At 48.6% G+C, this 8,121-nt stretch overlaps 1 protein-coding gene across 1 annotated transcript in view; it reads right to left on the minus strand.

Moving 5' to 3' along the window:
* The window catches only part of LOC123485810 (CUB and sushi domain-containing protein 2-like), a 158,337-nt gene that overhangs the window by 14,266 nt on the left and 135,950 nt on the right, over nucleotides 1–8,121 (minus strand). The window lies entirely within an intron of this gene.

Consider the following 8,121-nt stretch of genomic DNA (forward strand, 5'->3'; position numbering starts at 1 on the left):
CAAAGCGCCTCAGCCCGAAGTGAAATAAAGGATTTTCTAAACAACTATCACGTCACTGCAGCATCACTCCTATATGTCTGCAAGTGGTGTAAATGACAGAGAGAGAGAGAGAGAGAGAGAGAGAGAGAGAGAGAGAGAGAGAGAGAGAGAGAGAGAGAGAGAGAGAGAGAGAGAGAGAGAGAGAGAGAGAGAGAGAGAGAGAGATGCCGCGAGGCTAGGCAGCTGCACTGACATTTACTGCCAGAGAATACATTACATGCTTGCTTTCACTGAGAATGAGAGATGTATATAGAGGAGGAGAGAGAAGACAGGAGGAGAGGAGGGAGAAGAGGAGAGAGGAGGAAAGAGGAGAGGAGAGAGGATGAGAGGAGGAGAGGAGGGAGAAGAGGAGAGAGGAGGAAAGAGGAGAGGAGAGAGGATGAGATGAGGAGAGGAGGAGAGGAGGGAGGAGAGGAGAGAGGAGGAAAGAGGAGAGGAGAGAGGATGAGAGGAGGAGAGGAGGGAGGAGAGGAGAGAGGAGGAAAGAGGAGAGGAGGGAGGAGAGGAGAGAGGAGGAAAGAGGAGAGGAGAGAGGATGTTGAGGAGGAGAGAGGAGAGAAGAGGAGAGAGGAGGAAAGAGGAGAGGAGAGAGGATGTTGAGGAGGAGAGGAGGGAGGAGAGGAGAGAGTAGGGAGAGGAAAAGAGGAGAGAGGAGGAGAGGAGAAAGATAGAGCCTAAACAACAAAAGATAACTGCTAAATGAGAGTTGACTGTGATCTGATCCAACAGGTTTATAGTTGGCACAAAATATAAATTGGTGTATGATGTACTGCTGTGCTGTTAAATGTATGGCCGGGCAAGGTAATTGTTGTGACATTAACAATACATTTATGCATTATGAGAAAGCGTTCAGGAGGGTTCGCCAGCTTTTATATGGCACTGCCGCAGCGAGACACCTCAAGGAGAGAGGAGGAGAGTGGAGAGATGAGAGAAGAGGAGAAGAGAGGAGAAGAGAAGGAGAGAGGAGAGAGGATGAGAGAGGAGAGAAGAGGAGAAGAGAGGAGAAGAGATGAGAAAATAGGAGAGAGGAGGAGAGGCGAGAGGAGGAGAGAGGAGAGAAGAGGAGAAGAGAGGAGAGGAGGAGAGAGGAGGAGAGAGGAGAAGAGGAGAGAGGAGAGAGGAGGAGAGGAGGAGAGGAGGAGAGAGGGGGAGAGGAGGAGAGGAGGAGAGAGGAGGAGAGGAGAGAGGAGGAGAGGAGGAGAGAGGAGGAGAGAGGAGAAGAGGAGAGAGGAGATGAGGAGAGAGGAGAAGAGGAGAGAGGAGGAGAGAGGAGGAGAGAGGAGGAGAGAGGAGGAGAGAGGAGAGAGATAGAGCCTAACAACATAAGATAACTGCTAAATGAGAGTTGACTTTGATCTGATCCAACAGGTTTATAGTTGGCACAGTACACAACCCCACCATCCCCAAAATAGAATATAAGTCCCAACTGCCAAGCTATCGCTTCTTCTTTTTTTGTGTATGGCTGTGCTGTCAAACGTATGGCCGGGCAAGGTAATTGTTGTGACATTAACAATACATTTATGCATTATGAGAAAGCGTTCAGGATTGTTTGCCAACTTTTATGTGGCACTGCCGCAGCGAGACACCTCAAGGAGAGAGGAGGAGAGTGGAGAGATGAGAGAAGAGGAGAAGAAGAGGATAGAGGAGAGAGGATGAGAGGAGAAGAAGAGGAGAGAGGAGGAGAGGAGAAAGGAGGAGAGGAGAGAGGAGGAGAGGAGAAAGGAGGAGAGGAGAGAGGAGGAGAGAGGAGAGAGGGGGAGAGGAGAGGAGGAGAGAGGAGGAGAGAGTAGAGAGGAAGAGAGGAGAGAGGATGAGAGGAGGAGAGAAGAGGGGAGGAGAGAAGAGGAGAGAGGAGAGAGGAGAGAGGAGGAGAGGAGAGAGGAGATAGGAGAGAGGAGAAGAGGATAGAGGAGGAGAAAGTAGAAAATAGGACAGAGGAGGAGAGGAGAGAGGAGAGGATAGAGGATGTAGGGGAGGAGAGGAGAGAAGAGGGGAAGAGAGAGGATGTAGCGGAGGAGAGGAAAGAGGAGAGAGGAGGTGAAGAGAGGATATCGAGGAATAGAGAGGAGAGAGGAGAGAAGAGGAGGAGAGAGGAGAGAGGAGAGAGGAGGAGAGAGGAGAGAGGAGGAGAGAGGAGAGAAGAGGAGAGATGAGGAGAGTATGTAGTGTTGGAGAAAAAACAGAGGAGAAGAGGAGAGAGGAGAGAGGAGAGTTGACATAGGGGAGGAGAGAGGAGAGAGGAGATGGAGGAGAAGAGAGGAGAGAGGAGAAAGGAGAGAGAAGGAGGAGAGAGGAGCAGAGAGTGAGAAGAGTGCAGAGGAGAGATGAGAGGAGAGAAGAGGAGAGGAGAGGAGAGGAGAGGAGAGGAGAGGAGAGGAGAGGAGAGGAGAGAGAGGAGAGGAGAGGAGAGGAGAGGAGAGCGATAGCGATAGCGAGAATAAGAGGAGAGGAGAGAAACGAGGAGAGAGGAGAGAGGAGAAGAGAGAGGTGAGAGTATCTAGAGGAGGGGAGAGAAGAGAGGAGAGAAGAGGAGGAGCGAGGAGAGAGGAGGAAGAGGAGGAGAGTCAAGGAGAAGGGAGAGAGGAGAGAGGACGTAGGAGAGGAGAAAGGAGATGGAGGAGAGAGGAGGAGAGGAGAGAGGAGGAGAGAGTAGGAGAGAGGAGAGAGGAGAATGGAGAGGAGGAGAGAGGTGAGAAGAGGAGAAGAGAGAGGATGTAGGGGAAGAGAGAGGAGAGAAGAGGAGAAGAGAGAGGATGTCGATGAATAGAGAAGAGTGAGAAGAGAAGAGGAGGAGAGAGGAGAGAGGAGGAGAGAGGAGAGAAGAGGAGGAGAGAGGAGAGTGGATAGAGGAGGAAAGAGGAGAGAGGAGGAGAGAGGAGAGAAGAGGAGAGAAGAGGAGATAGCAGAGAGGATGTAGAAGAGGAGAGGAGAGAGCAGAAAGAGGAGACGAGAGCAGAGAGGAGAGAGGAGGAGAGACAGGGAGAGATGAGAGAAAAGGAAGGAGGAGAGGAGGAGAGAGGATGTAGTGTAGGAGAGAAAAGAGAGGAGAAGAGGGGAGAGGAGGAGGAGGACTTAGGGGGGAGAGAGGAGAGAGGAGATGGAGGAGAAGAGAGGGAGAGGAGAGCAGAGGAGAGAGGAGGGGAGAGGAGAGGAGAGTGATAGTGAGAATGAGAGGAGAGAAAGGAGGAGAGATTAGAGAGGAGAAGAGAGAGGTGAGAGTGTCTAGAGGAGGAGAGAGAAGAGGAGGAGAGACAGGGAGAGGGGAGAGAGGAGAGAGGAGTGAGAAGGAGAGAGGAGAGTAGAGAGGAGATAGGAGAGAGGAAAGAGAAGGAGATACGGGAGAGGAGAGGAGAGGAGAGGAGAGGAGAGGAGAGGAGAGGAGAGGAGAGGAGAGGAGAGGAGAGGAGAGGAGAGGAGAGGAGAGGAGACAGGAGAGAGGACATAGGAGAGAGGAGAGAGGAGAGAGGAGAGAGGAGAGAGGAGATAAAAGGAGAGAGAAGGAGAGAGGAGAGGGGAGAGGAGAGGAGAGGAGAGGAGAGGAGAGAGGAGATAGGAGAGAGGAGAGAGGAGAGAAGAAGAGAGGAGAGAGGAGAGAGGAGGAGAGAGGAGAGAGATAGAGCCTAAACAACAAAAGATAACTGCTAAATGAGAGTTGACTGTGATCTGATCCAACAGGTTTATAGTTGGCACAGTACACAACCCCACCATCCATAAGTCCCAACTGCCAAGCTATCGCTTCGTTTTTTTTGGTGTATGGTGTACTGCTGTGTTGTCAAACGTATGGCGGGGCTAGATAATTGGAATGACATTAACAATACTTTTATGCATTATGAGAAAGCATTCATGCGTGTTTGCCAGCTTGTATGTGGTGCTGCCACATGAAGAGATCTCAATTAATCGCTGTGGAAATTGCCAGTTTCTAAAACTTGTTGGCGTGTAATTACTCAGGAGGAAGCAATATATTTATGATATCCCGGCCGCCCGGGCGCTCAGCCGGACAACATGGGCTGGGGGAACAGAAAAGTTGAGGGAGGGAGAGAAGGAGAGAGAGAGAGAGAAAGAGGGATGGAGGGGAGTAGAGAAAGGCTGGGAGGGGAGGAGAGGAAGTGAAGGGGGGGAGGAGAGGAAGTGAAGGAGGGAGGAGAGGAAAAGGGTCTGGATTTGCACAATTGTGCACATGGTAGGGAAAATGGATAGGGAGATGGGAAGGGAGGGAGGCTGAAAGGGGGAGCGGTAAAGAGAGAGACAGTAGGGAGGGAAAGAGGGAAAGAGGGAAAGAGGGAGAGGTGAAGAGAGAGACAGTAGGGAGAGAAAGAGGGAAAGAGGGAAAGAGGGAGAGGTGAAGAGAGAGACAGTAGGGAAGGAAAGAGGGAAAGGGGGAGGTAAAGAGAGAGACAGTAGGGAGAGAAAGAGGGAAAGAGGGAAAGAGGGAGAGGTGAAGAGAGAGACAGTAGGGAGGGAAATAGGGTGAGCGATAAAGGATAGATAATGTAAGAGATCTAGAAGGACACAGAGATGAGGATAGAGGAATGAAAGGATGGATAGATAGAGAGATGGAGGGAAGGAGGGAGGGATGGAGGGATGGAAGGATGGATAGATAGAGAGATGGAGGGAAGGAGGGAGGGATGGAGGGATGGAAGGATGGATGGATGGAAGGATGGAGAGATGGATATCAATGATGTCGCTCTTGCTGCTGGTGACTCTCAGATCCACCTCTACGCAGACGACACATTTTGTATACATCTGGCCCTTCATTGGACACTGTGTTAACAAACCTCCAAATGAGCTTCAATGCCATACAACACTCCTTCCGTGGCCTCCAACTGCTCTTAAACGCTAGTAAAACTAAATGCATGCTCTTCAATCGAACGCTGCTTGCACCCGCCCACCCGACTAGAATCACTACTCTCGGCGGTTCTGACTTAGAATATGTGGACAACTAGAAATACCTAGGTGTCTGGTTAGACTGTAAACTCTCCTTCCAGACTCACATTAAGCATCTCCAATCCAAAGTTACATCTAGAATCGGCTTCCTATTTCGCAACAAAGCCTCCTTCAGTCATGCTGCTAAACGTGCCCTCGTAAAATGGCGTAAAATCACATGTATGAATGGTGCCAGAGAAGATGGCTGCCGTTTTACAGCCCTCTAACCAATTGTACTATTATGTGTGTTTTTCCGCGTTATTTGTAATTTATTTTTATTTTGTACATAATGTTTCTGCCATCGTCTCTTATAACCAAAAAGAGCTTCTGGATATCAGGACAGCGATTACTCACCTCGTATTGGACGAAGATTGGTGGCGGTCTGTGTATATTTGTAAACAACAGCTGGTGCACAAAATCAAATACTAAGGAAGTCTCTAGGTTTTGCTCGCCTGAGGTTGAGCATCTTAAGCTGTAGACCACACTATTTACCAAGAGAGTTTTCATCTATATTTTTCATAGCTGTCTATTTACCACCACAAACCAATGCTGGCATTAAGATTGGACTGAATGAGCTGTATAAGGCCATAAAGTGAACAGGAAAACGCTCATCCAGAGGCAGCGCTCCTAGTGGCTGGGGACTTTAATGCAGGGAAACTTAAATCCATTCTACCTAATTTCTACCAGCATGTTAAATGTGCAACTAGAGGGAAAAAAAACTCTGGACCACCTTTACTCCACACACAGAGACGCATACAAAGCTCTCCCTCGCCCTCCATTTGGCAAATCTGACCATCTCTATCCTCCTGATTCCTGCTTATAAGCAAAAACTAAAGCAGGAAGCACCAGTGACTCGGTTAATAAAAAAGTGGTCAGATGAAGCATACCGTTGTGTCCAGGACCTCTATACCAGGCGGTGTCAGAGGAAGGCCCTCAAAATTGTCAAAGACTCCAGCCACCCTAGTCATAGACTGTTCTCTCTGCTACCGCACGGCAAGCGGTACCGGAGTGCCAAGTCTAGGTCCAAAATACTTCTCAACAGCTTCTACCTCCAAGCCGTAAGACTCCTGAACAGCTAATCATGGCTACCTGGACTATTTGCACTGCCCCCCCACCCCCACCCCATCTTTTTACGTTGCTGCTACTCTGTTAATTATTTATGCATAGTCACTTTAACTCTACCCACATGTACATATTACCTCAACTACCTCAACTAGCCGGTGCCCCCGCACATTGACTCTGCACCGGTACCCCCCTGTATATACAGCCTCCCTACTGTTATTACACATTGACTCTGCACCGGTACCCCCCTGTATATACAGCCTCCCTACTGTTATTACACATTGACTCTGCACCGGTACCCCCCTGTATATATAGCCTCCCTACTGTTATTTCCCATTGACTCTGCACCGGTACCCCCCTGTATATAGCCTCCCTACTGTTATTGTATTTTACTTCTGCTCTTTTTTTTCTCAACACTTTTTTGTTGTTGTTTTATTTTACTTTTTTATTTAAAAAATGAATGCATTGTTGGTTAAGGGCTGTAAGTAAGCATTTCACTGTAATATCTACACCTTTTGTATTCGGCGCATGTGGCCAATAAAATTTGATTTTATTTTATTTTAAAACTGACTATCCTACCGATCCTTGACTTCGGCGATGTCATTTTCAAAATAGCTTCCAACACTCTACTCAGCAAATTGGATGTAGTCTATCACAGTGCCATCCGTTTTGTCTCCATAGCCCCATACACTACCCACCACTGTGACCTGTACGCTCTTGTTGGCTGGTCCTCACTACATATTCGTTGCCAAACCCGCTGGCTCCAGGTCATCTATAAATCCCTTCTAGGCAAATCCCCGCCTTATCTTAGCTCATTGGTCACCATAGCAACACCCACCCATAGTATGCGCTCCAGCAGGTATATCTCACTGGTCATACCCAAAGTCAACACCTCCTTTGGCCGCCATTCCTTCCAGTTCTCTGCTGCCAATGACTGGAATGAACTGCAAAAATCTCTGAAGCTGGAGACTCTTATCTCCCTCACTAACTTTAAGCATCAGTTGTCAGAGCACCTTACCAATCACTGCACCTGTACACAGCCCATCTGAAATTAGCCCACCCAACTACCTCATCCCCATATTGTTATTTACATTGTTATTTATTTTGCTCATTTGCACCCCATTATCTCTATTTGCACATCATCTTCTGCACATCTATCACTCCAGTGTTAATACTAAACTATAATTGTAATTATTTTGCACTATGGCCTATTTATTGCCTTACCTCCATAACTTACTACATTCGCACACACTGTTTATATATTTTCTGTTGTATTTTTGACTTTATGTTTTGTTTACCCCATATGTAACTCTGTGTTGTTGTTTTTATCGCACTGCTTTGCTTTATCTTGGCCAGGTCGCAGTTGTAAATGAGAACTTGTTCTCAACTGGCTTACCTGGTTAAATAAAGGTTAAATAAAATAAATAAATAAATAAAAATGGAGGGATGGAAGGATGGAAGGATGGAGGGATGGATGGATGGATGGATGGAGGGAAGGATGGATGGAAGGATGGAGGGAGGGATGGAAGGATGGAAGGATGGAGGGATGGAAGGATGGAAGGATGGAGGGATGGATGGATGGATGGATGGAAGGATGGAAGGATGGAAGGATGGATGGATGGAGGGAAGGATGGAAGGATGGATGGATGGATTGAAGGATGGAGGGATGGAGGGAAGGAGATTTGGAGGGAAGGATGGATGGATGGAGGGAAGGATGGAAGGATGGATGGATGGAGGGAAGGATGGAAGGATGGATGGCTGGAGGGAAGGATGGAGGGAAGGATGGAAGGATGGATGGATGGATGGAGGGAAGGAAGGATGGAAGGATGGAGGGATGGATGGAAGGATGGAAGGAAGGATTTAGGGATGGAAGGATGGATGGAAGGATGTAGGGATGGAGGGAGGGATGGAGGGAAGGAGGGATGGAGGGATGGAGGGATGGAGGGATGAGGGAAGGATGGAGGGATGGAGGGAGGGATGGAGGGAAGGAGGGATGGAGGGAAGGATGGAGGGATGGAAGGATGGATGGAGGGAAGGATGGATGGAAGGATGGAAGGATGGAGGGATGGAAGGATGGATGGAGGGAAGGATGGAGGG

Source organism: Coregonus clupeaformis, chromosome 6 (genome assembly GCF_020615455.1).
Source record: "Coregonus clupeaformis isolate EN_2021a chromosome 6, ASM2061545v1, whole genome shotgun sequence".
NCBI lineage: Eukaryota > Metazoa > Chordata > Actinopteri > Salmoniformes > Salmonidae > Coregonus > Coregonus clupeaformis.